At 44.2% G+C, this 27,124-nt stretch overlaps 1 protein-coding gene across 2 annotated transcripts in view; it reads left to right on the top strand.

The window, feature by feature from the left end:
- LOC141164964 (teneurin-2-like) overlaps positions 1–27,124 on the top strand; it is a 2,056,926-nt gene that overhangs the window by 983,891 nt on the left and 1,045,911 nt on the right. The gene's annotated exons all lie outside the window — the stretch shown is intronic.

Genomic DNA, 27,124 nt, shown 5'->3' with positions numbered 1-27,124 from the left:
CAGTGTTCCCTCCCCCCACTCCAGCCAGGGACAGGGACTGTCGTGCCCATCTCAGGGGCATATTGGTCGCCCTGCCCCACGGCAATGTGGTGTAATGCATGCAGGTGTCGGGTCCTGATCCACACTACATCCTTACCTGAGAGTGAGATATCACACCTCTGGGTGAGTTGCAATACCTCTGTAGCAACCAAGCCCTCAGGGTGCTACAGTTCCATTTATCTTCAGCCTAGGTGACGTATTGCGATACAGGGCCGTGATTTTGGCTATAAAAGGGTCCCCTAGACCCCTACCCCAAGCTTTTTAAGAGAATCATATATGGCGTGCCAGGAGACTCTATGTAATGCTTTCTCAGCATCCAACGAGAGTATCTAATTACAAATTTTTAACTGCATCTAGCCCAGGAAATACTTTGTGCCTAGTAGCAGGGTCTGCTAGTCAGCGGATTATCCCGGCTGTTAAGCAAGCTACACCACCTGTAGTTTGGACACTTCATTTTTTCAAAGGAAATGCTTCGGGACCACGGGATACTCAGTGAAGAGCATCAGGAGGCACCCCAAGGCATAGGGGCTCAGACTGGCAGTAGGATGCCTTGCGATGGACAGCCGAGCTCGATCCTTGTAAAAGCTGTTTAACTGCAGCAGCTTTAGTGGACGCTACTGGAGCTGGAATTACGCGGCTGCTGGCATGAGACTTGCCCTCCAATAGATCCTTGTAAATGGATTTAAAGTGTATTTATTCAAATTAGAGAGACAATTTAAATTAAAAAGCTTAGAGCTGCCTCCACCACAGGGGGGCTCGCTCGACCCACCAGCGGACAGGCACCAGTATTGGGAGAGGGGGGCTGGCCGTCAGGGTTCACCGCGGCTCTGGCACAAACCCGGCGACACGGAGGTGGCACGGGCAGGAGCGGACTGAACGTGTCGGCTTCTCACTTTTTGGATTTTAGAAGGGCATGACATGCCTATATCTGTGTCTCCCCCTCCTTTTACTCCTCCACCTCTTTTCTTTTCGCATGACTATATGTACTTGTCACTTTTCCATGTGTTAGTTGTGTCTTCTGAGCAGTTTGTCAGCTTTTGGACACCTTTGAACGTGTTTTCTATGTGTTTCTATGTGTTTTTGTTTGCCTGCCATTGGTTTTAACGGTGTTCGAAGGTGTTCGACGAACAGTTCGGCGAACACACGGGTGTTCGACGAACCGAACCGAACTCGAACACTACGGGGGTGGCTCAACACTAGTAGCCAGGCATTCACCTGGGATAATGAACACCTGAAGAAAGCAAGGGGTTCCCAGTCTCAGATTGGACAGCCAAGCTGTCAAACACCACACTAAGCTATTGCACGCCCCTGTACCAGATTGGATGGTCGAGCTGTCAATCACAGTACTGACAGCTCCAGCACGCCCCTGTACAAGATTGGGCGGTCGAGCTGTCAATCACAGTACTGACAGTTCCAGCACGCCCCTGTACAAGATTGGGTGGTCGAGCTGTCAATCACAGTACTGACAGCTCCAGCACGCCCCTGTACAAGATTGGACGGTCGAGCTGTCAATCACAGTACTGACAGCTTCAGCACGCCCCTGTACAAGATTGGACGGTCGAGCTGTCAATCACAGTACTGACAGCTTCAGCACGCCCCTGTACAAGATTGGACGGTCGAGCTGTCAATCACAGTACTGACAGCTCCAGCACGCCCCTGTACAAGATTGGACGGTCGAGCTGTCAATCACAGTACTGACAGTTCCAGCACGCCCCTGTACAAGATTGGGAGGTCGAGCTGTCAATCACAGTACTGACAGCTCCAGCACGCCCCTGTACAAGATTGGACGGTCGAGCTGTCAATCACAGTACTGACAGCTTCAGCACGCCCCTGTACAAGATTGGACGGTCGAGCTGTCAATCACAGTACTGACAGCTTCAGCACGCCCCTGTACAAGATTGGATGGTCGAGCTGTCAATCACAGTACTAACAGCTCCAGCATGCCCCTGTACAAGATTGGACGGTCGAGCTGTCAATCACAGTACTGACAGCTCCAGCACGCCCCTGTACAAGATTGGACGGCTGAGCTGTCTGCAACTGTGTCCCAGACACAGTGAGGGGTGGAACCGTGACATCTGGGTAATTTTCTGTTTACTGTGCCTCTCTAAACATTCTTGTGTACAGGTCTGCGTACCTCAGGGGCATTGCTAGGGTCCAAAAAAATCCGTGACCCAAGCCCCAAAGTACATGTACAACCTCCCCGCAACTTAAAAGAGCATCTATACATATATAATTACAGTATACCACTGTTGCTAACACTAAAACACACTATACAAAGACCAATATTATCAAAATTACTACTACACAAGGCCAAAATAATACTGCTACCATTACCTTTACCATTACCACTACATAGTATTATAATATGACCATTACCTCTGCATAACAAAACACACTATACAAACACCAATAATACCGCCATACACCTACCACTACATAATGACTAAAATGCATTAAACTGTTACTAAATGAAAAAAAAACGCTTAAAGAGACTGATATTACCACCATACGTTGACAATACAGTGGTATATTGCAGTCCTGCCAATCATATTAGAAATTACAGTACAGATATATGCAGTATAGGGACTTACAGATGACATTCTTTCTGATGGAGTCATTTACTTTTCTTGTCTTTTTCATCTGGCACAGACCGTCATAATGACTTCTCCAGCCAGGACTTGTCTGCAGAGATTACAACAAAGACACATTTGACGTCTCATATTTCAGGCACTGTCTCCATCTATTCCCAACCTGCACAAACACCTCACCCTGCCTGCTCTTCAAGCCCGGAACAGTGACCCCAATACTTAAAAAAAATATGTCATTACTATGATTACCTATCCATCAATTAATGCTACAAAGACAGAGTGCCTCTAAAAATATGTGTCCCATAGAAAGTAGTATAGTATGATAGCCTCCACAGTCATATATATATACTATATTATGGCCCCCAGAGCTCCTTATACACTGAATTATACACCAACAGCTCCTTATATATAGTATGATGGTCTCCACAGCTCCAAATATGTATAATGAACCCCCACAGCTCCCTATATGCTGTATAATGGCCCCATACCTGCCTATAGCCTGTATTATGGCCCCACAGCTCCCTACAGCCTGTATTATGTGTCTGCAGATCTCCCTCTTCTCCGGTCTTTTGCAGCACATCCCCATATGGTATCCTTAAAAATAGGAGTGTTATAAAAATGCCCTCTGCATAATAATATTTGTTCGTATTATGACCTCAAAAAGCCTCCTATGGTATATGACCTCCACACTGTCCACCATTATCAGCTATAACCACCCGCTCTTATGAACCACGGCCTATACCATGGCTGTCCCCGCTCTAATTTTTCCATTACACTTTCTATATCTCCACACTGTCCCCCCGTCATGCTAACCCCTCTCCATATTGTTCCTCCATTTCCTGCTGTCTTATCTCCATATCCATTCTGTGCACCCTCTCAACACTATGCCCTCATATTACCCACCATGCTGCCCTCTTCAAACGGTAATCACTCCTTAATCTGTCCCCCTACACAGTATGATGGTCACCACAACTTCCTATATGGTATTATATCTACAACAAGCCGCCAATATATGGTATTGTCACCAGTACAGACCCCATATATAGTATGATGTCCACCACAGCTCCTCATATACTTTACTGTCCCCCTGCACAGAGCCCCTCATTTCATGGCCCAAACACAGAGCCCCTCATTTCATGCCCCCTTGCACAGCCCCTCATTTTATTTCCCCAATCTGCATAGCCCCTCAGTTTATTAAACTTCCATCAGCACAGCCCAATCAGTGTATCCCACCCATCAGCACAGCCCCAGGAGCACAGCCCAGCCCCATCAACATATCCTTCCCCATCAGCACAGGCCCTCAGCATGTCCCCCCATCAGCACAGGCCCTCAGCATATCCCCCCTGATCAGCACAGGCCCTCAGCATATTCCCCCCCATCAGCACAGGCCTTCAGCCTATCCGCCCCATCAGCACAGGCCCTCAGTGTATCTCTCCCATCAGCACAGGCCCTCAGTGTATCCCCCCCATCACCACAGGCCCTCAGCATATCCTCCATCAGCACAGGCTCTCAGCATATCCCCCCGTCAGCACAGACCCTCAATGTATTCCCCCCATCAGCACAGGCCCTGATCATATCCCCCCATCAGCACAGGCCCTCAGCGTATCCTCCCCATTAGCACAGGCCCTCAGCGTATCCCCCCATAAGCACAGCCCCATCAGCACAGGCCCTCAGCATATCCCCTCCATCAGCATGGGCCCTCAGCATATCCCCCCATCAGCACAGACCCTCAGCGTATCCCCCCCATCAGCACAGGCCCTCAGCATATCCCCCCCATCAGCACAGGCCCTCAGCGTATCCCACCTATCAGCACAGCCCCATCACCATATCCCCCCCATCAGCACAGCCCCATCAGCGTAGTATCCCTTATCATCACAGGCCCTCAGCGTGTCCCTCCATCAGCAAAGACCCTTAGCATATCCCCTCCATCAGCACAGGCCCTCAGCATATCTCCACCATCAGCACAGGCCCTCAGTATATCCCATCAACAGCACAGACCCTCAGCGTATCCCCCCCATCAGCACAGACCCTCAGCGTATCCCCCCATAAGCACAGCCCCATCAGCACAGACCCTCAGCATATCCCCCATCAGCATAGGCCCTCAGCGTATCCCCCCCCATCAACAAAGCCCCATCAGCACAGGCCTTCAGCGTTTCCCCTCATCAGCACAGGCCCTCAGTGTATCTCCGCCATCAGCACAAAGTCTCAATGTATCCCCCCCTTATAAAAACAAAGCTCATACTCACATGATCCAGGCTCCCGTCCACCGTCTCCTGTTCTGTGAAGTGCAGCAGTGGACGCTGGACGGCGCGATGACATGACTCCATCGACGTTCCCCTGCTTACACAGGCCGGTGTCTTGCAGGAGATTCCGGCGGAGCAGGTGAGTGTTCCTCTGCTCCTGTCCAGGCGGTAAGTGCAGGGAGGGAGCAACGACCAGAGCTCAGGACTAGAGATGAGCGTTGTTCTACTCGAACTGTTCGCCAATCTCAAATTCGAGCTGTTTTGGCCGGTGTTCGAGCCGTTCGGCGAACACGAACAATTTGAGAAAAATTCGGCTGTTCGAGGTTATGTTCGATAACTGTTCGTGCACCAAAATCATAACTGGATTTTTTCTCAGTAATGATGAAAATTAATGTTAATACGCAGTTTGAGTGTACAGCGGGGTGGGGGGAGGGGCAGGGGATGGATCTCTGCAGGAACAATGAAGATCTCCATTTTTTTTTCTCTTTCCCGCATTTGCAGTGGGGAGGTGCAATCTGTCAGCCTATCAGCAGCGCACACACGGAGCGAAGTGCTTTTTTTCACACAAGCAAGGGCATGTGTCATTGGCAGTGTATGTCACATGTCCTAGCCCTATAAGACCAAGCCATTTTTCCCGTCGCCACCATTTTCTCACTGCTGCAGCTGCGTGTTAGACGGCACCGCTGTTGCTGTGTGCGCTATACCTTGTTAATTCCAAGCCAATTTTCGCACAAATATACAGATAGCTTGGGAGTAGGGAATAGTTGTGATTGCAGTCCTTTTAAGGACTAGGTTACAGCATTTCCTACGACTTTTATCAGGGAGGTCTGTGCTCTTAAATAGATAGATTGTGGGAGAAAAGACTAATTGTAATTGGTGTCCTTTTCAGGACTAGGTTACATCAGTTCCTATCAGTTTTTGCCAGGCAGGTCTGTGCCAGTGCTGTGCAAGTTTATTTCACAGCATTTGGCTGAATGTAGCAAAGCTAATTCTTTTAGGCCTATTGCAGAGTGTGTTAGTCAGTGGAGTAGCCTATCTGTGTTGCAAGATATACCACCTGTGTATAGAATACCAATTTTTTTACTGCACCTAGTGAAGTAAAATCTTTTGGGCATAGCATCATTCTATTAGTCCATCTATACTGACCTCCATCAGGTTGCAAACTGAATATAATTTTTTTCTGCATCTAGCTCTGAAAAAATAATTGGCCTTCTAGCAGTGTGTCGGACTTTCTCTATTAGTCCATCTATACTGACCTCCATCAGGTTGCAAATTAAAAATAATTTTTATCTGCATCTACAGTACCTCTGAAAAAATATTTGGGCTTCTAGCTGTGTGTGGGACTTGTTGTATTAGTCCATCTATACTGACCTCCATCAGGTTGCAAACTGAATATATTTTTTTCTGCATCTACCTCTGAAAAAATATTGGGCTTCTAGCTGTGTGTGGGACTTGTTGTATTAGTCCATCTATACTGACCTCCATCAGGTTGCAAACTGAATATATTTTTTTCTGCATCTACCTCTGAAAAAATATTGGGCTTCTAGCTGTGTGTGGGTCTTGTTCTATTAATCCATCTATACAGACCTCCATCAGGTTGCAAACTGAATATAATTTTTTTCTGCATCTAGCTCTGAAAAAATATTTGGCCTTCTAGCAGTGTGTGGGACTTTCTCTGTTAGTCCATCTATACTGACCTCCATCAGGTTGCAAACTGAATATATTTTTTTCTGCATCTACCTCTGAAAAAATATTGGGCTTCTAGCTGTGTGTGGGACTTGTTGTATTATTCCATCTATACTGACCTCCATCAGGTTGCAAACTGAATATATTTTTTTCTGCATCTACCTCTGAAAAAATATTGGGCTTCTAGCTGTGTGTGGGACTTGTTGTATTAGTCCATCTATACTGACCTCCATCAGGTTGCAAACTGAATATATTTTTTTCTGCATCTACCTCTGAAAAAATATTGGGCTTCTAGCTGTGTGTGGGACTTGTTGTATTAGTCCATCTATACTGACCTCCATCAGGTTGCAAACTGAATATATTTTTTTCTGCATCTACCTCTGAAAAAATATTGGGCTTCTAGCTGTGTGTGGGACTTGTTGTATTAGTCCATCTATACTGACCTCCATCAGGTTGCAAATTGAATATAATTTTTTTCTGCATCTAACCCAGCCAATAGTTTTGGCCTAATACCACAGTTTGGCCACTCAGCTCTGCTCGGTTACCATCCATTGTTTTTTTGTGCAAACAACTCCAGAGTTGTGAATTAGTTAACCACCAAAATGAGTGGAAAAAGGCCTGCTGCTGGTGGAAAGGGGAATAGGCGTGTTGGGAAGGGGAAAAAAGGTTGTGTCCGTGGGGTAGGTGTTAAAGCAACAGTAACATCTGCAGAAGAAAGACCATCTTCCAGCCAAACTAAAATGTCTACTTCTTTTAGCGGACAATGTGATAAGATCCCTTTCTTACGGCCACGCCAATCGCTACAAATTCCAGATGAGGCACAAAAACAGCAGGTGCTTCAACGGATATCAAGTGCTCCTTTAAGTGGGCTCTCCTCCACATCAACTTCAACATCACAAATACTCCAGTCCTCAAAGGTGTCACCCCAATCGCACTTGCTTCCTCACAGCTCCCAAATCTCCAGCTGCTCGTCTGAGTATGAGGTAGAACAGATGGTTGAGTCTGCAGAGCTGTTTACTCATACTATAGCCTGGGAATCAGAGGTCAACTCCAGCGCTTCTGTGAATCCAGACGAGGAAATGATCTGCACTGATGCCCAGAATCTTTATGAGTCGGATCCAGGACCAGACGCAGAAGGTTCTGACCATAATGTAGACCCTCATTCCCAAACTGTAACTCCTGTTGGTGGAGACAATGAGGAAGATGATGATAAGACTCAAATACCTGATTGGAGCGACAACTTTAGTTTTTTGTCAGGGCAGGAACAGGTTGGCTCTGAGGACGACGGGTGTGATAACGCACAGGGTGATGATGATGAGATTGGAGATCCCACTTACTGTCAACCCACAGTCAGCCAAGAGATGAGGTCAGCAGAGAAGGTGGAGGAAGATGCTAGTGACGACGAGGTCAGGTTGCGCCTTCCTGGACAGAGACGTAGTACTGGAAGCACGTCAACAACTGCATCCTCAAACACAACTCTGCCTCTCACCACAAGTCGTGGTGGCTCTTCAGGTCGCATGGGTGCTAAGCCTTGCATAGCCTGGGCATTTTTTCAGATCGATAAAGATGACCCAACTCGTGTTATCTGTAACATTTGTCAGCAAAAGCTAAGTAGAGGCCAAAAAATACATAGTTTGAGTACTTCATGCATGAACCGGCACATGGACATGAAGCATAAGTTGCAGTGGGAAGCTCAGTGTACTACAATGCGGCCTAGCCGGCCGGGCCAACCACCGTCTGCCATATCTTGTGCATCTGCGGCTTCTTCATCCTCTGTGACTGGGGGGACAGCAGTCACACCTGTTTTGGGGCGCAGACCTGCCACCTCTTTACCCGCAACAGCCAGCGTGATTGGCAGGTCATCATTTTCTTTGGAGGTGGGAACACCAGCTGGTGTTGAGCGCTGTCCGACATCGATAGCACCACCTTTGGATCAAGGCAACCTAACATGTCCGCCTGCATCTTCCTCACAGACCGGCAGTTTGCCGGGGACACCCTTATCAACCCCGTCTAAGCACAATAGCCAGCCCTCGGTCCCTCAGATGTGGACAAGTAAAAGACCATTTCCTCCTAGCCATGAGAAAGCTAAGAGGTTGAATTTCACCATCTGCAAGCTCTTGGCTACAGAAATGCTGCCTTTCCGCCTGGTGGACACAGAGGATTTTCGAGACCTTATGTCCGTCGCAGTGCCCCAGTACCAGATGCCCAGTCGGCACTACTTCTCAAAGAAAGGTGTGCCTGCGCTCCACCAGCATGTCGCACACAACATCACCGCTTCTTTGAGAAACTCTATGTGTGACAGGGTGCATTTCACCACAGACACTTGGACGAGTAGGCATGGACAGGGGCATTACATGTCGCTGACTGGGCACTGGGTAACTATGGTGACAGCAGGACAAGGGGCTGCTGTCCAAGTCTTGCCGTCCCCACGAGTTGTGCGTCAATCCTCTTTATGTCAAAGTTCCTCCACTGCTTCTGCCTCCTCAACCTCCTCTCGGTCTTCCACCTGCACCCAAAGCCTGTCTGGTCATGCCACAAGCTTTCTAACTGCGCAGAAGGGATCCTGCACACCTCCTTACTATGCTGGCAGTAGGGCTCAACGTCATCAGGCGGTTTTTACTTTGAAATGTCTGGGAAATGTGAGTCACACAGCTGAGGAGTTGTGGTCAGCTCTGGAGAACCAATTTCATGAATGGTTGTCTCCACTGGACCTAAAACCAGGGAAGGCCGTGTGCGACAATGCTGCAAACCTGGGTGCGGCCCTTCGCCGGGGCAATGTCACACACGTGCCTTGTATGGCTCACGTGTTGAACCTGGTTGTCCAGCAATTTTTAGCCCACTATCCCAGACTAGATGGCCTTCTGCAGAGGGCATGGTCGCTGTGTGCTCACTTCCGCCGTTCGCATCCCGCAGCTCAGCGACTTACATCTCTACAGAAGTCGTTGGGCCTGCCACTTCACCGGCTAAAATGCGATGTGCCTACCCGGTGGAATTCAACTCTGCACATGTTGCAACGACTGTGGCAGGACCGACAAGCCCTGGTGCAATACGTTCTGACGTATAGCCTGGGCCAATGAGATTCAGAGGTGGGGCAAATCACGCTGGAGGAGTGGTCTCAGATCAGGGACCTATGCACCCTTCTGCACAGTTTTGAAATGGCGACGAAGATGTTTAGTGCTGACGATGCCATTATCAGCATGACTATTCCGGTGATTTACATGCTGGAGCACATGTTAAACAGAATTCGGAGTCAAGTGGTGGCACAAGAGGAGGTGGAGGAAGTAGAGGAGGAGGAGTTGTATGCGGAAGGGCTAACATCTGCAAGGTCCAGACGGTCGGCAGCACCAAGGCGGCAGGCATGTGAGGGTGGGGGAGATGGTTTTACCAGGGCGCATGGTAGCAGCCAAACTAGTGAGGAAGGTGCAGGAGCCCAGGAAGAAGTGGAGGACGAACTGATGGAAGACTCATCAGATGAGGGAGACCTTGATCACATTTCTGTTGTGCGAGGTTGGGGGGAGAGGACAGAGGAAGGAAGCATGATTGTTACCTCGCCACCAACACAACAGGGACTTGGTGCTCCTGGATGCGCAACACACATGAGTGCCTTCTTGCTGCACTACCTGCAACATGACCCTCGAATTGTGAGAATTAGAAATAATCCTGACTACTGGGTTGCCACACTGTTAGATCCCCGGTACAAAAGTAAATTTGCAGAAATTATTCCTGCCATAGAAAGGGATGCACGCATGCAGGAGTATCAGCAGAGACTGTTGCAGAATCTTACATGTGCTTTTCCACAAAATACCAGTGTTGCACGTAGTGAATCTCACAGTTCCAACTTGCCAACCGTGGGACCGTCAAGTGTTCAGCACTCAAACCGTAACAGAACCACAGTATCTGCTGGTAACATCAATTTTGCGGAATCATTTCACCACTTTTTTAGCCCATCCTTTGCAAGGCCACAGGAGACAAGAAGTCTGACACATAGTCAACGCCTAGAGACGATGGTACAGGAGTATCTCCAAGTAAACATTGAAGCCACGACTGTGTCACTGGACCCTTGCTCTTTTTGGGCTTCCAATCTGGATAAATGGCCGGAGCTAGCCACTTACGCCTTGGAGATCTTGTCATGCCCCGCAGCCAGCGTTCTGTCTGAACGTGTGTTCAGCGCTGCTGGTGGTGTGCTGACAGATAAGCGCACGCGGCTCTCCACTGATAATGTAGACAGACTCACGTTCATAAAGATGAACAAATCATGGATCCGAAACGACTTTTCTACCCCTGTGTCATCCTGGGGAGAGTAAAAGCTTGATGATTGGTTAAAATCACCCTACCAACCGTTTTAAGCTTTCAAATTACTAATCATGTTTATCTGTATCTTGACTGGAAAATAATTTGGGCTTTGTAGCAGTGTGCAGCACTGATCCTATTAGGCCATCTATACTAAAGCTTCACCAGATTTAAAATTAAAAATAATTTTTAGCTGCATCTAGCCCGGAAAATAATTTTTGGGCTCCGAGATGCGCAAGACACATAAGTGCCTTCTTGCTGCACTACCTGCAGCATGACCCTCATATTGTCAGAATTCGAAGTAATCATGACTACTGGGTTGCCACACTCTTAGATCCCCCAAACTTTTCGATCAACCTTTTCATTTTAATAAAGACCAAAAAAATGGTCATTTTTGAAATTATAAGCATTAGCAGGTTGTTACAAACTGAAATCAAACAGTTTTCAACTCAAAACTTTATTGTAGGTGATGTTACATTTTCACATAGGACCCCTTGTTCGAAAGGAGCTTCTGAACTCTCTCGTCCATTGAATTTGTCAGATTTTGGATGGTTTCTGCTTCAATTGTTTTGCATGAGGACAGAATACCCTCCCAGAGCTGTTGCTTAGATGTGAACTGCCTCCCGCCATCATAGACACTCCTTTTAATGATGCTCCAAAGGTTCTGAATGGGGTAGAGGTCAGGGGAGCATGGGGGTCACACCATAAGTTTGTCCCCTTTTATGCCCATATCAGCCAGAGATGCAGATGTTTTATGTGCAGCATGAGATGGTGCATTATCATGCAGAAAAATGATCTTGCTGTGAAATACACGGTTCTTCTTCTTGAACCATGGCAGGAAGTGCTGTTTGAGAAAATCCACATACATTATGGAGTTCATCTTTAGCGCCTTCAGGGATCCTAAAGGGGCCGACAATCTCTCTCCCCATGATTCCAGCCCAAAACATTACTCCACCTCCTCCTTGTTGGCGCTGTAGCCGTGTTTGCGTGGGGTGTCCATCAACCAGCCATCCTCCACTCCATCCATCTGGACCATCGAGCGCTGCACGGCACTCATCCGTGAACAAAACTGTTTTGAAATCAGTCTTCATGTAATGTTTGGCCCACTGGAGCCGTTTCTGCTTGTGTGAAGTGGATAGAGGAGGTCAACAGGATGGCGTATGCACAGCTGCAAACCTCTGAAGGACCCTGCATCTTGTTGTTCGGGGGACGTTGGAGGCACAAGCAGCTTCAAAAACTTGTCTGCTGCTATGACAAGGCTTTTTTGCCGCTGCTCTTTCAACCTGACGTAATTGCCTGTAGGAAAGAGTCCTCAATTTGCCCTTATCAGCACGCACACGTGTGTACTGTGAATCAGCTACATACTTCTTGATTGCCAAGACACTTCATCCTGATCATCGCACAATGTTGATTGTAGTCATGCCTTGACCTAAACACTCCACAATTTGTTGCTTCTCAGCAGCCGACACATCCTTTTTCTTTCCCATTTTGGCAGAAAATGTAGGCTGCTTAATAATGTGAGAGAGCCTTCTTAAGTAGTCTTGCCTTTCATTGGACACACCTGCCAAACTAATTAGCACAGGTGTCTGCAATTGCTTACAGTGATATAAAGAGCCCTGACACACATCACCATCAATGAGTTTAACTGACAAACAAACAAATTCTTCCCTTATCACTCCTAAACACTTTTTGCATAATAATTTGGAACGCAGTGTACATGTGCTTTTCCACAAAACACCAGCGGTTCACGTAGTGAATCTTACAGTTCTAATTTGCCAACCGTGGTCTGTATGGAGTTGTTCAATAAAGGGCCCAAAATTAAGATAACATAGATGGGAGAGGTCTCTATGAATAGGAATTCCTAAGTATTTGATACCCTGTGAGGGCCAGGCAAAGGGAAAGTTGGACTGGATGGAATCCTATATGGATTTGGGGAGGGAGACATCGAGGGCCTCAGACTTCACTGCATTGATTTTAAAATTTGACCATGTAACAAAGTGATCTATTTCAGCCATAACAGCATGGATGGATATATGTGATTGAGTGATATATACTAGGACATCATCAGCAAATAGAGAGCACTTGTACTCGGTGCCTCCCACCTCAATCCACCTAATATTGGGGTTATGGCGAATTGATGAGAGCAGGTGCTCCGTCACTAGGATGTATAAGAGAGGGGACAGAGGACATCCCTGCCTTGTCCCATTGGTGATTGTGAAAGGTGATGAAAATGTTCTGACGCACCCCCTGGGCCTTGGGACACCCGGAGCTGGACCCTTTTTGGTGGATGCTGGTGGTTGTAGTCTTCGTGGCGGCGACCCGGTTCCGTGGCTCAGGGCGGTCAAACCAGTGGCGGAACTATTTATGTGGTTTTGATGTTTAAATGTACGACTACGCCACCCGTGGATTGCGGTCAGAGTGAACCGCCGCTACAGGGCAGACCGCTGAGGCTGGTGTTGTGGGTGCAGCAGAGCGTAGCATAACTCCCCACGGGAGGAGTATAGCCTCAGGGCAGTGTATGCGGAGGATGGGGGTGATGGTGCAGGGCAGCAGCAGTAACGACACGGAGACAGTGATGCAGTTCAGGGCCTTTACTCACAGTTCTTATTATCCAGACCACGTCTGCAGGTAACGGCTGCCCACGTCGTACTGTGCTCACCAGGTGAGGGGCTCAGACAACTCCCAGATAACTTTGGAGCACTTCACAGGACCCCCTTTGTGTGTCCTTTGTCTGGCCTTTCTTACCAACACTCTTACTGTCCGGCTGCCTCGGGCCTCCTCTTGGTAAACTTGGCGCCAGTTTCCCTGACCCTATGTGGTGCCTTCCTAGCGGGTGTAGCGAGGGGCTGCGCCACATAAAATGTCAGAGCCTCCGGTTTCTAGCTGAGGGTCGTTTCCTGCCTCCACTAGTTCGGGGACCGGTCTCCCCCTTTGGCCTGACCCCTCCACGCAGGTGGATTCGGGCGTGCGGTGGCGACTCGCCCGTCCGCACCCCTGGGATCCCTTCATTCCTCGTTCCTGGAGCCTTCTCCGCTCCTCTTCCTTCCTTCTCCCTCTTCCAGGCCTGGGCCTCTGTTACTAGGCCCGCCTCCGGAGCAGAGCTCATGCAGAGCCCCTGCTCCCTGCCACTTCTGCTCAGACTTCTCTGCACTGAACTAAGATGGTGCCCACCTTTTATACTCCCTTCTCAATGCACCCAGGAACTGCTTCCTCCCTGCTCCTGCACTACAGGGTTCCCCTTCTTCAGTGTTCCCTCCCCCCACTCCAGCCAGGGACAGGGACTGTCGTGCCCATCTCAGGGGCATATTGGTCGCCGTGCCCCACGGCAATGTGGTGTAATGCATGCAGGTGTCGGGTCCTGATCCACACTCCATCCTTACCTGAGAGTGAGATATCACACCTCTGGGTGAGGTGCAATACGTCTGTAGCAACCGATCCCTCAGGGTGCTACAGTTCCATTTATCTTCAGCCTAGGTGATGTATTGTGATACAGGGCCGTGATTTTGGCTATAAAAGGGTCCCCTAGACCCCTACCCCAAGCTTTTTAAGAGAATCATATATGGCGTGCCAGGAGACTCTATGTAATGCTTTCTCAGCATCCAACGAGAGTATCTAATTACAAATTTTTAACTGCATCTAGCCCAGGAAATACTTTGTGCCTAGTAGCAGTGTCTGCTAGTCAGCGGATTATCCCGGCTGTTAAGCAAGCTACACCACCTGTAGTTTAGACACTTAATTTTTTCAAAGGAAATGCTTCGGGACCATGGGATACTTAGTGAAGAGCATCAGGAGGCACCCCAAGGCATAGGGGCTGGGACTGGCAGTAGGATGCCTTGCGGTGGACAGCCGAGCTCGATCCTTATAAAAGATTTTTAACTGCAGCAGCTTTAGTGGACGCTACTGGAGCTGTAATTACGCGGCTGCTGGCATGAGACTTGCCCTCCAATAGATCCTTGTAAATGGATTTAAAGTGTATTCATTCAAATTAGAGAGACAATTTAAATTAAAAAGCTTAGAGCTGCCTCCACCACAGGGGGGCTCGCTCGACCCACCAGCGGACAGGCACCAGTATTGGGAGAGGGGGGCTGGCCATCAGGGTTCACCGCGGCTCTGGCACAAACCCGGCGACACGGAGGTGGCACGGGCAGGAGCGGACTGGCCGTGTCGGCTTCTCACTTTTTGGATTTTAGAAGGGCATGACATGCCTATATCTGTGTCTCCCCCTCCTTTTACTCCTCCACCTCTTTTATTTTCGCATGACTATATGTACTTGTCACTTTTCCATGTGTTAGTTATGTCTTCTGAGCAGTTTGTCAGCTTTTGGACACCTTTGAAGGTGTTTTCTATGTGTTTCTATGTGTTTTTGTTTGCCTGCCATTGGTTTTAACGGTGTTCGAAGGTGTTCGACGAACAGTTCGACGAACAGTTCGGCGAACACACGGGTGTTCGACGAACCGAACCGAACTCGAACACTAAAGGGGTGGCTCAACACTACTCAGGACAGAAATAACGGTGAGCGGTGCCAGTTTCTGACATCACTCACCTCCATGCTTGCAGTCCGGCCGTCGCTGTGCTGAATGTCTGCAGCCGGAAGAAGGTGTCCGGCGGCCACAGACATTCAGAGTTTTTTTTCCCCACAGGATATCTGAGGCTCCGGCCAAGAAGTTCAGGGCCGGAGCCCCAAATCTTTGATACTAGCGACGCTCCTGGTGTACCTAATTTATGCTGTGTATCTTTTTCTTATTTTTGTTTGTCTTGTATAATATCCTTTTAATCATTGATTGTTAGCTATGTTCATTGATTATGTATTAAATATGTGTACTGTTGAAACCAGAAGTTTACATACACTATATAAAACGACACATATGCATGTTTTTCTCAATATCCGACATGAAATCAGAATAAACCTTTCCTGTTTTAGGTCAATTAGGATTACCATAATTTGTAATATTCGCCAAATGCCAGAATGAGAGAGAGAGAATGTTTTAAGGCATTTAAACAATTCTGGACTGCCCAGTGTTCAATCTGAAGAAGGTCGCACAGATCGAAACGTTAAATAATACATTTATGCACTATTCTTTGATCCAAACTAAAATTCTTCTATTGAGTGCCAAATTCCATAAGTTTTAGGAAATAGTACGTGCTAAGAACATTGTTGAATGGGCTGAGGAAAGATGGTAGAAATACAGAAGTACAGCCAATGAACAAGGGGATTCTATGTGTACTATGTGGCAAGACTCTGTAGGGCATAAAGGGACTGGAAGAATAGAAATAAAAAAGGGGAACATTTAATCAGAGGAAATTCCAAGTAAAGGCAGTATTGTAAGTGGGTAGCGGCACTTTCAGGAACCAACAGCAAGACATTTGGTGGCAGGGCTCTGTTGGAAGAGGATGCTGGGAAAATTCAAAGTTCCAGGTATTTTAGACAGAAAGGGGGACACGCAACCCGGAAGTGGCTCTGGCATTGGGCAGTGAGAAATAATAAGTGGACAAAAGCACTATTATGAAGCAAGGCTGAAAAAAAAAGGTTATTTGGGGTTTATAATTTGCAATAGTGCTGTTACAGATCCGGGTGGTGGAACCTCTGTGCTTTGATGCAAGGAGGGACCAGAGGGGCATAACTAAGTGCCTGCTCTGACCGACCTAGGTCACACGGCGGCTTAGTCAACTCCGTGAACCAAGGAGGGACCGGGCAGGTGAACCAGGTGCCACTCTGGGACCGACCTTGTGTGAGAGCAGGTGACTCCCATGGGTCATATGACAGGAGCTGACCAGTACAGCGGATGAGCACAGTAGGTAGGCTGGCGGGTGATCTGGGTAGACAAGCAGGCAGGTACGGCAGATAGCCCGACAGTTAATCCGAGTAAACGAGCAGGCGGGTATGGCAGGTGCTCTGGGTAGGCAGGCTGGCGGGCATGGCAGGTAATTGGCAGGTGATCCGGGTAAGCAGACTGGCAGGTAGACAGACTGGCGGGCAGGAACCTGAAGGCTGAGGAGAGTGTTAGCACAAAAACAACAACCTTGCACAGGCACCTCCATTTTGGAGGAGGTGCTTAATATAGGGGCAGTCCTCCAGCCATTGGCCGGGGACTCTTTAGGGTGGCGCGCGCGGTCCCTTTAAGATGGAGGGAGCGCCTCAGCAGCAGGGGTACAGGAAGACGCCGGACCGGGACCTCGGCGGTGATGGGAATGGCGTCTCTGCCCTGCAGGAAGCAGAGACGCCGATGCTACAATTGCAACACTGTTAAGACAATTTACCACAATGTACAGTATAAATCTACCAACTTTTTACAACATATTTTGCAACTTATTAGAAAGTCCAATTTGAATTTCAAATAAACTTTGGAATTGCTGTGCCACGATAATTTACAGGGATATTTTAACTGTACAAATAAAATAAACTTTCCTGTTAAAAAAAAAAGTTCAGTACATAATCAAAGATTTATTTTTCATCCTATAACTGTTTATTAGTTCTATAATAGACATACTGAATATTTCAACACTCATTATTAAATTGTCAAGTTAAAGATGATCAAATAATGGCATCATTCCTGTACTCATCAGGATCACCCATTTAAAGATGTGTTTTTCATGCTTACTAATTGATGCAGACTTTTGCTGTCTAAATGGACAAGTATAGGTATCTCAGCGGGGCAGAGTTAAATTGGCTTGTCCAGTAATTGTGTGTCACTCATCCATGTACTGATATTGTCAATTAGTTGGTAAACCTGCAATGCTTTTGACATTTTTTATTTATTAATTTTTTTTAATTGGGTCAAAAGTCTGCTAGATACCATTACTTTCCACTATATGTTTACATATTTCTTTACTAAGCTATGTTATCATAAATCCATATGCAGTTGATAAACTTGAATTAGATTGAAAAATAGTATAAAATGATCAAAGCGTATCTAAGACATATAATGCATTTGTCTCTTTGAACTTCATTTCTTTGTATACAATTACCTTGTGCGATGAAAGGAAATTGTAATTAATTTGCCTGATGAGAGGTTCATTAATTGTTCAAGTGCTTGATTTAATTGATCTGATTCAGGTTTGTTTGGAAGCTATTTGCATATGAATACATTATACCACCAGTCTGATTCCCTGACTTGTTTCTCATTTAGGCTTTTCAGACAAATATTCATTTGCCTGCTATACATCAGTCTTTATCCAAAAATATAAACAATTGAATTTAATAGTATAACAATGTTTGTGGACATTCAGTGTTCTTAGTTCCTTTTATGTGTTTTTTTTATAATTACTAATTTGTGCAATTAGGATAATGGTTGTCAGTAGGGGCTCATGCACAATAAAGTATTATGGCTTTATAGAAGCCGTATGATGTCCATGAGTATTGTACCTCAAGAGATTTCTTATTTCATGTAGATTTTTGATAAGAAAAAGTGCAATGTTTCACTCATTTAACCATATGTGCATAAGCATATACATCATATGCAAATTGTACATGAAATGTATATATCTTTTTACTATTCAATTCTGTAACTTCTTTGAGGCGCAGACATAACTCTATATTATTTAGGGAACTTTACAGTGGTTGTCAGTTTAGAAAAAATATTTTTTATATACAATGAGAAAAATCTTATATATATGAAGGGGTTCTCAATTCAGAATTCTCAACTATTGGTAAGTACAAAAGATTACAGAATTCTAAATACAATTTAACAAGCACATACCTGAAAACATAGTTCATTTACTACTTAGGCCATCAACACACATCTGTGTTTCGAATATAGACCATGATGCACAAACTGGCCATGAGACTTCTGACACGAACTCTGCAACTTAATATATGCTTCATATATCTGGCCAGTCTGTGCATCACGATCACCAAAAAACAATAGTGTAAAACCGGCTTTATTAAACTTATCATTTAGGGGTTCATCTATTGAGTAAAAATTGGAAGGAAAATAAAAATGTGTTTATCGAAAAAGATGAATTGCTAAATTGCAAAGAACAAATTTCTGTTTAAGACCTTGAGGCTATGGCCAATTTTTATTTTTGCACATATGCTTTTTCCTGCCCTCCAAACAAGACCTATAACTTTTCCTATTTTTCTGTTGACATAGTTATATCATGGCTTGATTTTTGCAAAACAAATTGTAGTCTGGAATGACACTTTTTTCATTTATCATATAAAGTACTGAAAAATGGTAAAGAAATTCAAATGGTGGTGAAATTGTGAAGACGACACAATTTCTCAGGGTTTTTTTGTTTTTATAGAGTATATTGTGCGGTAAAAATGACTTTCCAAGTCTGTATGATTACAGCAATATCAAACTTTCATCATGTTTTTTTTTTCTTAATTTTGGAAATGTGTAAAGGAAAATTTGGTTTAGGCTGCCATTTTTGAAACCCATAATGGTTTTACTTTTCTGTTGATGGAACTGTATTAGGGCTTATTTTTTGCATGGTGAGCTATTTAGTGATACCAATTCTTATTGCATTCACACATCTTGACTGCTTTTTACAGCATTTTTTAGGGACGCTTGGTGAACAAAAATCCACGCATTTAATTATTTTTTCTCTCTACACATTTACTGTACACTTTGTATATTTTGATGCATTGGACTATGTTTACTAAAAGTTTATAAAAGCAAACAAAATACCATGAACAAAGCAATATTACAGTATAGGCTGAATAATAGAAAATAAAAGTTCATATTGTATTAGTATACAGCCGTCAGAATCAGGACTAAATAAAAAGTAACAGTCCATATGGTACAGATCTGAGTTGTAAAAATAAAAAAGATAAAAAGATTAAAACATGCAATACAAAAAACATTTCATGAATAAGGAGTGAAATATGCTTTATCCGCGCTGCTGGTAGGCAATGAAGATCCAAATGGAAGTATGAGGCTGCGTGCCCACCATGCGTTTTTCAAGCATTTTTGCAGCGGAATTTTTGCAGCGAAAATGCTTAAAAATGCTTGGTAATACATGCCCCATGGTCCAAATGATAATCCGCATGTGCTGTGCACATGTTGTGGAAATTTCCGCTGCGGATTATCATGCACATGCGGATATTAAGCAATTCAATGTGCGGATGGTACCCGGGTCTGGAGAAGGGGAGACTTTCCTCCAGACTCGGGTACCATAGAACCTGTTAAAAAAAAATAAATAAACATATACTCACCTTCCGATGTCCCCCAGTCTCCTGTATGATGCGTCCTGGCTCCCCGACGGCTCGCGATGGTCTAAAAGGACTTTCCATGACGTCATTTAGTCATGTGACAGGTCACGTGACCGCTGACATCGGTGGTTGCATGACCTGTCACATGACTAAATGACATAATGAAAGGTCCTTTCACGCCCCTGCGAGCCGTACAAGAGACCGGACGCAGCGAAGAAAAGACCGGGGGCCATCAGAAGATGAGTATAATGTTTTTTTTTTAATTTTAACCATTTTTAATCTTTTTTTCAACTATTAACTTGGTCACATTATATAAATCGATGCCGGTTGCATGGATTTATATAGTGTGACCAAGTCATCTAGCACTTTTCCAAGTGATGCTAAAATTCCTTGGAAAAGCGCTTGATAACCAGCATGCAGAAATGCATGCAAAAACGCTTGACAAACGCTTCTACCTCTCAGGAAAAATGCATGTAAAATCCGCATGCTTTTTTCCTACAAGGGAGATGCGGAAAAAATATGCAGCATTTCTGCATCGTGGGCATTTAGCCTAAGAAAGGATTTTTTATTTCAGGTTCTTTAGTCAACGCGTTCCAAAGTCATTGCAGACTTCTTCCTCAGGACACAACCAAAATGTTGCCACACCAGCTGGGCTAATAAAGCTCTCTTTTTTCATCTATTTTTGGAGTTCTGCCTACTTTTCTTCAAGATTATATGTTTGATAACTGGAGGGTTATTTGGGAGGCCTTGCACCCATTGAACCTTCTCTTTGGTGCTGTTCCAACCTTTTTTTTGAATATATATCTATAGATATATCTACCGTATATATTCAAGTATAAGCCGACCCGAGTATAATCCGAGGTACCTAATTTTAACAAAAAAAACAGGGAAAACTTATTGACTCGAGTATAAGCCTATGGTGGGAAATGCAGTAGCTACTGGTAAATTTCCCCATCCTGGAACACATTGCTCCCTCATTACCAATCCTGGTATGCATGGCCCCCTCATCCCCAATCCTGGTATGCATAGCCCCCTGATCCCTCAATCCTAGTATGTATGGCCCCCTCATCCCCCAATCCTGGTATGCATGGCCCCCTCATCCCCAATTCTGGTATGTGTGGCCCCCTCATCACCCTATCCTAGTATGCATGAGTCACAGCAATGCGCTCTCAGATGCTGATAAGACAACACAAACATTTTTTTCAAAGTGTTTTTATTGTAATATAGTAGGAAAATATTAAAAATATATACATTTAGCATCCCTGTAATCATATTGACTGTCAGAATAATGTTACCATGTCATTAATGTCACACAGTAAAAAAAATTCAACCTGTAAATAACAAACCACGGATTGTACGTGCATGTTAAGTTTTCTGTGTTTTTTTAAATGGGTCTGCTTAAAAAAAAAGAAAACACTTAAAAAAACACTTGATAGACTTTTTCTATTTGTTTCTACTATTAAACCATATTGTTGCTCACATGATCAATGTTTTGAATTTGTTTCAGCTTCAGCTGTTAAAAATGTCTAGTGGGAAAAAAGAACGTGATTGTCATTTCTTTGAAGTGGGTTTTGATGAATTCCGCTCTAAACTAGCACTATCCTAATGAAAAGCTGAAAAAAGTGCATCTGGAAAAAACTCTTCCCAAAACACACAAAAAAATGGAAGAAACTACAAAACTCTTAATTTCTGGCGATCTCAAAAAAATCTATATTTTTCCTTTAAAAGTATTATATAAAGTTATAAGTAATAGGTCTTAGAAACTAGCAACATGAAAACATGATTTAACCCTTTCGCAACCTTGGGTTTTGTCGTTTTTGCTTTTTCGTTTTTTGCTCCCCTTGTTCCCAGAGCCATAGCGTTTTTACTTTTTGGACAATATGGCCGTGAGAGGGCTTATTTTTTGCGGGACAAGTTGTACTTTTCAACGCCATTACTAGTTTTACCATATCGTGTATGGGAAAATGGGAAAAAAATTCCAAGTGCGGTAAAATTGCAAAAAAAAGTGCAATACCACAGTTGTTTTTTATTTATTTTTTTACCACGTTCACTGAATGCTAAAACTGACCTGCCATTCTTATTTTCCAGGTCATTACAAGTTTGTAGAAACCAAACATGTATAGGTTATTTTATATTTAAGTGGTGAAAAAAAATTCCAAAATTTGGTAATTTTTTTTTTAAAAAAATAGCGCCATTTTCTGAGACCTGTAGCGTCTCCATTTTTCGTGATCTAGGGCTGGGTGAGGGGATATTTTTTGCGCGCCGGGCTGATGTTTTTATTGATTACATTTTGGGGTAGATCCGATGTTTTGATCGCCCGTTATTGCAATTTATTGCAATTTTGCGGCGACCAAAAAACGTAATTCTGGCGTTTAGAATTTTTTTCTCGTTACACCGCTTACCGATCGGATTAATTCTTTTTTTATGTTGATAGATGGGGTGATTCTGAATGCGGCGATACCAAATATGTCTATGTAGTTTTTTTTTATATATATATATTTTATTTTGAATGGGGCGAAAGTGGGGTGATTTAAACTTTTATATTTTTTTTATGTTTTTTATAGTTTTAAAAACTTTTTTTTTCGCTTACTGCATGCTTCAATAGTCTCCATAGGAGACTAGAAGCAGCAGTTGTCTGATCGGCTCTGCTACATACAGGGGACCAGCAGATCCCCTGCATGCAGCAGAAATGGTCCTGTGCTATGAGCGCCGACCACTAGGTGGTGCTCATAGCGACAAGATCATGACAACCACAGGCGTCTGCTGCAGACCCTGGGTTGTCATGCCCACCCATCTGTGACCTGCGATCACGTGATGGGGTCGCCGGTGGGCGGGGCTTATGACGCGCAACCCGGAAGCGCACGTTAAATGCCGCTGTTGGAGATTGACAGCGGCATTTAACATGTTAACAGCCGCGGGTGGATCGCGATTCCACCCGCGGCTGTTGCGGGCACATGTGAGCTGTAAGAATCAGCTGACATGTGCTCGGTTCAGTGAGGGCTCAGCGCAGCAGCCCTCACTGAACGGGGGGTACGCAAATATGCGTACTAATACGGCATGGGTTGTAAAGGGGTTAAAGAAAAAAAAGAATGCTTTTGCATAAAAGTTGGAAAACAACTATAAAACATAATAAAAAATATCAATTTGTTGTTACTGTAATTATAGCGAACAAGTTACCTTGTCAGTTATACCGCACAGTTACCTCTGAAAAATCAAAACATGAAAAACAATGTTGGTGTTGCTATTTTTTCCCATTCCTAACTAAAAAGAATCTGCCCACAATAGTTTAATACTCTAAAATGGTACAATGAAAACATATATAAATATAAAAAGTCTACACATCCTGTTAAAAAGCCAGATTTTAGTCATCTAAAGAATCAAACAGAGAATAATAATTTCAAAACTTTTTCCACCTTTTACAGGGTGGTCTGGAACACATGATGTAATTTCTAAATATCTATATTTACAGCTGAATTACTTTTGTAGTTAGCTTTATTCTAAACTTCCCTATACTTTTCCCTATCCTGCTAATTCCTAAATGTGCTTTTTTTACTTCACTTCCTATGATGTTTCATCCGAGAGGATTTTCAAACAGGACATCACTGGAGGCTGAGGTTGCACTCACTAAACGCAGCATACAATGCCCCCTTGGAACAGGACATCATAAGGAGGTGATGTTACTTACTACAGTTTATTTCATAGCTGTCCTCTGCAGCACGGCCCCTGATGACGTCCTGTTCCAGGAGGGTTGATAGATGCTGCAGGGAAGTGAGTGCAGCCCCAGTATCCTGTGATGTCCTGTTCTAGGAGGGTTGATAGACGCTGCAGGGAAGTGAGTGCAGCCCCAGTATCCTGTGATGTCCTGTTCTAGGAGGGTTGATAGACGCTGCAGGGAAGTGAGTGCAGCCCCAGTATCCTGTGATGTCCTGTTTGAGACTCCACTCAAACAAAACATCAAATGAAGTGAAGTAAAAAACACATCTAGGGATTAGTAGGATAGGGAGAAGTGTAGAGTATTTTATAATAAAACTAATCGCAAAATTGTTTCGTGTTTAAAAATTGATATTTAAAAAGAACATATAAGTTATTGGGCCACTCCTTTAATATCACTCACAATCTGTATAATTCAGTTAAAAAATAAACTGAATTTTTTTTGTGTGGAAAAATAAAAATAAAAAAATAATGTGATTGCAAAAATATGCCCACCTTTAAACTAATACTTTGCTTAAGTACTCTTTTGAATTCATGGCAGCATTCAGGATTTATGAATAGGAGTCTATCAGCATGGCACATTTAGAAATGGCAATCTTTGCCCACTCTTCGTCGTAAGAATGCTCAAAATCTGTCAGATTGCGAGAGCATTTCCTGTGTGCTGCCCTCTTCAGGTCACCCACAGATTTTCAAATGAATTCACATGACAAAAACATGATTTTTTAATAGGGGTGTGTAGACTTTTTACATCCACTGCAAAACTCGACCTACAAAAAATAAGCCCTCATACAGTACAGACCAAAAGTTTGGACACACCTTCTCATTTAAAGATTTTTCTGTATTTTCATGACTATGAAAATTGTACATTCACACTGAAGGCATCAAAACTATGAATTAACGCATGTGGAACTATATACTTAACGAAAAAGTGTGAAACAACTGAAAATATGTCTTATATTCTAGGTTCTTCAAAGTAGCCACCTTTTGCTTTGATGACTGCTATGCACACTCTTGGCATTCTCTTGATGAGATTCAAGAGGTAGTCACCGGAAATGGTCTTCCAACAATCTTGAAGGAATTCCCAGAGATGTTTAGCACTTGTTGGCCCTTTTGCATTCACTCTGGGGTCCAGCTCACCCCAAACCATCTCGATTGGGTTCAGGTCTGGTGACTTTGGAGGCCAGGTCATCAGGCGTAGCACCCCATCACTCTCCTACTTGGTCAAATAGCCCTTACACAGCCTGGAGGTGTATTTGGGGTCATTGTCCTGTTGAAAAATAAATGATGGTCCAACTAAACTCAAACCAGATGGAATAGCATGCCGCTGCAAGATGCTGTGGTAGCCATGCTGGTTCTGTATGCCTTCAATTTTGAATAAATCCCCAACAGTGTCACCAGCAAAGCACCCACACACCATCACACCTCCTCCTCCATGCTTCACGGTGGGAACCAGGCATGTTGAGTCCATCCGTTCACCTTTTCTGCGTCGCACAAAGACAGGGTGGTTGGAACCAAAGATCTCAAATTTGGACTCATCAGACAAAAGCACAGATTTCCACTGGTCTAATGTCCATTCCTTGTGTTCTTTAGCCCAAAAAAGTCTCTTCTGCTTGTCGCCTGTCCTTAGCAATGGTTTCCTAGCAGCTATTTTACCATGAAGGCCTGCTGCACAAAGTCTCCTCTTAACAGTTGTTGTAGAGATGTGTCTGCTGCTAGAACTCTGTGTGGCATTGACCTGGTCTCTAATCTGAGCTGCTGTTAACCTGCGATTTCTGAGTCTGGTGACTCGGATAAACTTATCCTCAGAAGCAGAGGTGACTCTTGGTCTTCCTTTCCTGGGGCGGTCCTCATGTGAGCCAGTTTCTTTGTAGCGCTTAATAGTTTTTGCAACTGCACTTGGGGAGACTTTCAAAGTTTTCCCAATTTTTCGGATTGACTGACCTTCATTTCTTAAAATAATGATGGCCACTCGTTTTTCTCTACTTAGTTGCTTTTTTCTTGCCAAAATACAAATTCTAACAGTCTATTCAATAAGACTATCAGCTGTGTATCCATCAGACTTTTGCACAACACAACTGATGGTCCCAACCCCATTTATAAGGCAAGAAATCCCACTTATTAAACCTGACAGGGCACACCTGTGAAGTGGAAACCATTTCCGATGACTACCTCTTGAAGCTCATCAAGAGAATGCCAAGAGTGTGCAAAGCAGTCATCAAAGCAAAAGGTGGCTACTTTGAAGAACCTAGAATATAAGACATATTTTCAGTTTTTTCACACTTTTTTGTTAAGTATATTATTCCACATGTGTTAATTCATAGTTTTGATGCCTTCAGTGTGAATGTACAATTTTCATAGTCCTGAAAATACAGAAAAATCTTTAAATGAGAAGGTGTGTCCAAACTTTTGGTTTGTACTGTACATCTATATGCATAAAAAAATTAGAACGTTAAGGCTAATAAAATGTGGTGATGTAACGGACCTGACAAATTCATACATCCAGTGGATAAACTCCTGTAGGGGGGTCGTAGTAGGTAAAACAGAAAATGTATGAATTTGGGGCCTTTTGAGAAAGCCCAAGAATAGGCCATATTAGTGGGAAGATATTTTGCATAGCCATTTAATTTACTGCATAATGTTGTTCATAAAGTAAAAAATGATGATGCATAGTAATGCCACAAATATAAATGTATTATTATTATTATTATACTCCTACATTCTCCAAGGGGTTAGGTCACTTCTTGGGGGTGTCCTCTTTATTGGTAGCTCAAAGGCTGTGGAAAATAGTCATGGCTCTCAAAACCCAATCCAGTAAATCCATGCTCCCAATGCCAGATGGTCTTCCCTCCCCTTTGAGTGCTACACCATGCCCAAATAAAACTTAACATCTATATGTATGTCACTGTTGTAGTAGGTGAGAACCCACATAATAGTTTACAAGCTGTGTTTCTCCTGAAGACTAAACTGTAACAGTAAGCCATAATCATCAACAAAATAACAGAAATAAACACTTGAAATAGATCACTCTGTTTGTAGTGACTTTATATAATATATGCATTTCACTTTTTGTATTGAAGAACTGAAATAAATTAACTTTTTGATGATATTCTAATTTTGTGAGATGCACCTGTATATATTCATTTTCTTGACTAACTCACTTCAAACCTGTCCTGTTTTGCACGTATCAACGCTTTAAATGGAATTTGTCAGCAGGTTATCTAATCTGAAAGCCCCATGAAATAGGGAAAGGGAGATGTAATCTAGCAATGCGTCACTTATTGGGTTGTGTGTTGTAGCTTCAATGTGGTCAGTAGTCAATATTTTATCTGCAGAAGATTGTCACTGCAGGACTAGGTATCACATGAAGGCAAGTCAGGCTAAGCTAACTTTTGTAACCTCACCTCCACCACTGA

This window comes from Phyllobates terribilis, unplaced genomic scaffold (assembly GCF_046119375.1).
Source record: "Phyllobates terribilis strain yellow unplaced genomic scaffold, ASM4611937v1 Scaffold_11__3_contigs__length_659146591, whole genome shotgun sequence".
NCBI classification, from domain to species: Eukaryota; Metazoa; Chordata; class Amphibia; order Anura; family Dendrobatidae; genus Phyllobates; species Phyllobates terribilis.
The sequence above is the reverse complement of the archived record's forward strand: the minus strand, read 5'-3'. Positions and strand labels throughout refer to the sequence as shown.